Below are 5550 nucleotides of genomic sequence, written 5' to 3' on the forward strand. Positions count from 1 at the left end.
AGTCAATATACTGCAGTATTTTCTCTCTCAATCAGTAGAAAATATGGTTAACACCCGGTCATGCATGAAAAAAAAATACCGTCATGTACCGTGAAACCGGTATAATTTAGAAAAATACCGTGATATACATTTTTGGTCATACCGCCCAGCACTACTATAAATATCAAGTTCTAATCTGAAAGAAAACCTACCAAATGTCAACAAGCTGAGAAGTATTTAGTCTTGAGAAAGACCTGCAGTTCACTAAGCCTTGACAGAATTCAGCTCAACAGCAAAAGCAAAGCCACCGCGGGTTCTGTCAGAGGGCGACCTCCATCAGAGGGTCAAAACTCTCTCACTTTGTCCCCTTCCAGGTTTAGCCAACCCCAGAGGGGTCAGATGTGTCAAACGACATTTCTTTTTAATGACAGGCTCACTGTATCCCACAAGCCCTCCACAATGCCACCGCCTCCAGTCAGTGTTTAGACCAGGTGGCTGAGCTGAATTGGAGGGACGAACGTCCCTGAGTGTCTGATTACAGAGGCCCCATTTGATGAGGGTGCTCAAGCTAAATGAGCATTTACTATGGTTGCCTCAGAGCAGGTTAAATCCTATTAGCCAATGTCTTTAATGAGACAGCCAGAGACAGTGAAACAATGATGGGCAGCCTTGCAATGAATCAACCCACGCCAAGCACGATGGGTGGGGAGGGTACGCTGAAATATACAGAATCCCAAGCATGTAGGACATAGCTAAAAAGCGACGGATGCTTGGCTTTTGGCCACATTGGCAATTTCAAAATAGCCGATATGAATTCGTACACAAAGAATTGATGGTAGAAATATAGAAATAATATCTTCTGTATTCTATTTTATTGTAAGGAAATTAGGTTTAAATATTTTTTGTCAGCAGAGAAATTGGGTTGAATAAGCTCTTTTAATTCACTGTAAAACCCATGAGCATGTGTTTATTTCTGTAAATATTTTAAAGCTTCTGTTGGCCATATTTGATGAGCATTATGTATGTGTGTTGATGTGTTCATTTATATTTCGAAGGTGAACAAAAGGGTTTGGAATGACGTGAAGGTTAGTAATTGATTATTTCTGAATAAACTATCCATTGAACATGAGTAATTAATGACCAAATTGTCATTTTTGTGATGAACTATCTCTTGAAATGCAGTGAACAAGTACCTGGACATTTTTGGCTCATTTGTATTTGGATTTTGAGCTTGAGACCTGCAAGAGTATACTAAATATAGACTGTTCAAAGTTGCAATATATATATATATATATATATATATATATATATGAGTTTTTTTTATTCTGCTATACTGTAAGGGAATTGTTTATTTATTTATTTAGGAATAAGGTTGGATAAGCTCATTTACTGTATAACTCACCAGCACGTTTTCTCCGTAAATACATTTAAAACTCCTGTTGACCGTTTTTGATGAGCTCTATGCATGTGTGTTGAAATGTTCATTTGTGCGAACAAAAGGGTTTGGAAAGGGTGAGTAAATGACAGAGTTGAAGGTAAGTAAATGACAGAGTTGTTATTTTTGGGCTGAACTAGCATGTGTCTATTTCAGTACATATTTAAAAGCTTCTTGACCATATTTGATGAGCTGTATGTGTGTAGACGTGTTCATTTTCGAAGTTGAACAAAAGGGTTTGAGACAACATGAGGGTGAGTAATTCATGACATAATTTTCATTTTTGAATGAACTATGCTTTGAGGGTGAGTAAATAATGACTAAGTTGCCATTTTTGGGATGAACTATCCCTTAAAATGCACTTGAACAAGTACGTGGACATCTTTGGCTCATTTTTCTGTTTAATATTTTGAGCTTGTGACCTGCAAAAAAAGTTGTAATAGAAACCCCAAAGATTATCGGAGTTATATTCTGTATTGCTCTATACTCTATAAGGAAATTGTTTCAATATTTCATTTACTGTATAACTCATCAGCACGTTTTCTCCGTAAATACATTTAAAACTCCTGTTGACCGTTTTTGATGAGCTCTATGCATGTGTGTTGAAATGTTCATTTGTGCGAACAAAAGGGTTTGGAAAGGGTGAGTAAATGACAGAGTTGAAGGTAAGTAAATGACAGAGTTGTTATTTTTGGGCTGAACTAGCATGTGTCTATTTCAGTACATATTTAAAAGCTTCTTGACCATATTTGATGAGCTGTATGTGTGTAGACGTGTTCATTTTCGAAGTTGAACAAAAGGGTTTGAGACAACATGAGGGTGAGTAATTCATGACATAATTTTCATTTTTGAATGAACTATGCTTTGAGGGTGAGTAAATAATGACTAAGTTGCCATTTTTGGGATGAACTATCCCTTAAAATGCACTTGAACAAGTACGTGGACATCTTTGGCTCATTTTTCTGTTTAATATTTTGAGCTTGTGACCTGCAAAAAAAGTTGTAATAGAAACCCCAAAGATTATCGGAGTTATATTCTGTATTGCTCTATACTCTATAAGGAAATTGTTTCAATATTTTTGTCAGGAGTGGAAATGTGGATGAGGTTGGATAAGTTCATCTATTTTACCGTAAAACCACGTGTCTGTTTCTGTAAATATTTAAACACTTCTGGTGACTGTATTTGATGAGCTCTATGTATGTATTGACGTGTTCATTTGTGTTTCGAATTTGGTTTGGAACAACATGAGGGAGAGTAATTGATGACAATGCACGTGCACAAGTATGTGAACATCTTTTGGGTCAGTTGTATTTGGATTTTAAGTTTGTGACCTGCAAAAGTATACACTGAAAAAAAAAAAAATTTTCAAAGTTGTAAATAAAAACAAAATTAAAAAAAATCAGAGATTATTGTTTAAATATTTTTGTTAGCTGAGGAAATGGGGATATAGTTTGGATAAGCTCATTTAATTTAGCGTTAAACCCACCAGCACGTCTATTTCTGTAAATATTTTGGTAAACACGGCGTCATGGTAATAGACCCACTGGGTGACTCACAAGCTGTTGACCTAACCTGCAGCACGGAGACAGACACCATCACAAATAACACGGGAGTTGAGGAACATGTGGTGGGGGTCAATAATTAATGAGGAAAGGAGGGGTAGAGGAGGTTATCACTACAGAAGACCAGCAGCACTTCATTGTGTTCTCTTGGCATTTCGTGTTGCTGTAGTTCCACACCAGCTCCTTCTATATGGCCTAACTTCGTAATTCATCTCTGGTGTCGGATCACACTGACATATCTAGAGGAACACTGAGACATGGAGGTTCCCCGAAGTAAAATTATATTGTTCAGAAGTTGCTTTTTTTTTATAGCTCAGGAGACTCTCTCTTACAGTAGGACTCATTTTAAGTATCAGTTTTGTTTGTTTTGGATGCTTCTTTTAAAATTACTTGAGAATTAAACATAATGATAAAAAAAAATAAAAAAAAATCATCTCAGCTCAGATCATTTGGTTTTGGAGGAATTTGATAAAGGTTTGAGCTTGTACTGATATCAGCCTTTGGATTTGAGACATTGTTGAGGACATACAGTAGGTGAGCTGTTTCCCAAAAGAACAAGCCTTCTCGATTTAATATCATTTCTACTTAGGAGAAAGAACTGAGATTTTAATGAGATTTAATTTATTTTCTGTGGGTTTTGACCATCAAAACTACAAAGATGTTTTCTTATTTTCAGAATGCTGATCGATTATAATTCTAGCATCAAAATTAAACTTACAAAAAGAGAAGAACTCTCTGGTTCGGTTGAGGAATAACTTAAATTAAACCATTCAGAATGTTCTTCATGTTGTAATACCAAAATGAATTAGGTTTTATTCAATAAGTTTCTTTAATATGACTAAATCAAGCAAACTACCATAGGTTACATCAACAGAAGTATTTTTCAAGGATCAGGTCAGGTTGAAATTCCTCCTCATTTCACTTTTTAAATGTTAAGATGGATCTTCGTCATAAGCTTATTATTTTAATCATTACCCATTTCATTGACAAAAAAAAATTACCATGATAAACAGTTAATTACGACAAAAATATCATGATTACCAGATAGTGTTACAGCTGTGCGGCTGTGGTTTAATAGTCACCACTGTCATAAAAGAACTTAAAATGACAGATCAGTTTTAAAAACGATCTCACGTTAATTGTACGATTTTACAATATTATGAATGGCTGTAGTAACTGTAGTAGCCTACTGTGTAAATGCAACGATTGAATGCAAGTCAAACTTTTCATGCGTAATGATGTTATATGTTAGGCTGTAATCAATGTTTGAGTGAATCTGATCGATTTCTATTTTACTTTCGTTAAATGAATTAAACGCGGAGGCAACAGATTGCGGGAATGCGCGGCGTAATAGGATGAGCATACGGTAATCCGGAGTCCTGTAGACACATCCCTCACGTCAGGCTGAAAAACTGTGTCAGTCACTGTATCCAAACCACTTGCCGGTTTTCATCAATAAATCGTCCAAATGCAATTGCTAGCACGTCAACGCGTCCTGTGCAAAAATTCACAACATTTCCAGGCGCCGTTACGCGCCAAGAACCGAAGATACTATTCACATCACACACAACCCGAGCCCCAAAAGAGATTCAGAGCAGCCGACCCAAAGAGAAATAAACCCCTTACTTAGTCACTCACCTCCTCATCCAACGACTTGTCAACCATCGGAATAACAATCCAAAAACTCGCTATGCGCGCAAAGTGCCACTAACTTTCCTTGACGCACTACTGCGCAGCGATTGAAGAAGCGCAGAAAGTCTTACTGCGTGAGTTGTAAAGCCATGCAAATCCTCCTCAGATGGCTGGAGAGTATCACAAACTCCTCAGTGCCAAACACATCCCGAGCAGTCGGGTTTAGGAGCTCTGCTGCCCTCTGTCTTTAATTCACTCCCGAGGAAAGCGTGGATTCCCAGGCAGAGAGAAAATATCAGGAAGTTGGGTGGCAATGCGATCCAGTTTCTGTGGTCTCCTCCGCCTTAATGGCAGTCATCTATTTTGAGAGCTCAAATTGGTGAATATGTACCTGCCGTGGCGTGGGAGTAATCTTATTAGAGCGCAGACAGCGCATGGCCACCCACAGGGGAAAAAAATATATATATATCTCTTTAAGATCTTAAATGTTACTCATATTAATGGGATTTAAAAAAAAAAATGTGAGTCTTCATGCTTCTCAGATTGTTCTGCTAAGAAACTCACTGCCTTCATAAGTCTGTAATCAAAGCTCAATATGATTCAATTCAATTTGATCTCAAGTATTTATCATCACATTCCAAACGCAAACTGATCTGCGCTGTCATATTATTTTTTATAGCTCTACACACTTAATTTTAATAAATGTTTTTTGTGTGTCTCTTTATTTCTCCTTATCTATCTATCTATCTATCTAACTATCGTCTGTCTATCTGTCTGTCTATATTATTACAGCACATTTAAGCCTTTATAACTATTCTTCTTTATGATTGCAATTCATTCTTACTTGATGACAACAAAATCACGAGTGTCTTTCAAATGAGACAAAAATTAAAAGGTCCAAAAGATTCATGGATCTATTTTGGGTATGCCGTTTCTTGGGTT

The 5550-nt window shown here is 36.8% G+C and overlaps 1 protein-coding gene across 1 annotated transcript in view; it reads right to left on the bottom strand.

Moving 5' to 3' along the window:
• The window catches only part of pcdh15b (protocadherin-related 15b), a 216475-nt gene extending 211660 nt beyond the window's left edge, over positions 1-4815 (bottom strand). Inside the window, exon 1 of the mRNA XM_016495480.1 lies at positions 4615-4815. The gene's annotated coding sequence lies outside the window, so the exon portion shown is untranslated. The remainder of the gene's footprint in view (positions 1-4614) is intronic.
• Between the last annotated feature and the right edge of the window lie 735 nt (positions 4816-5550).

Source organism: Sinocyclocheilus anshuiensis, unplaced genomic scaffold (genome assembly GCF_001515605.1).
Source record: "Sinocyclocheilus anshuiensis isolate Anshui unplaced genomic scaffold, SAMN03320099.WGS_v1.1 scaffold466, whole genome shotgun sequence".
Lineage (NCBI taxonomy): Eukaryota > Metazoa > Chordata > Actinopteri > Cypriniformes > Cyprinidae > Sinocyclocheilus > Sinocyclocheilus anshuiensis.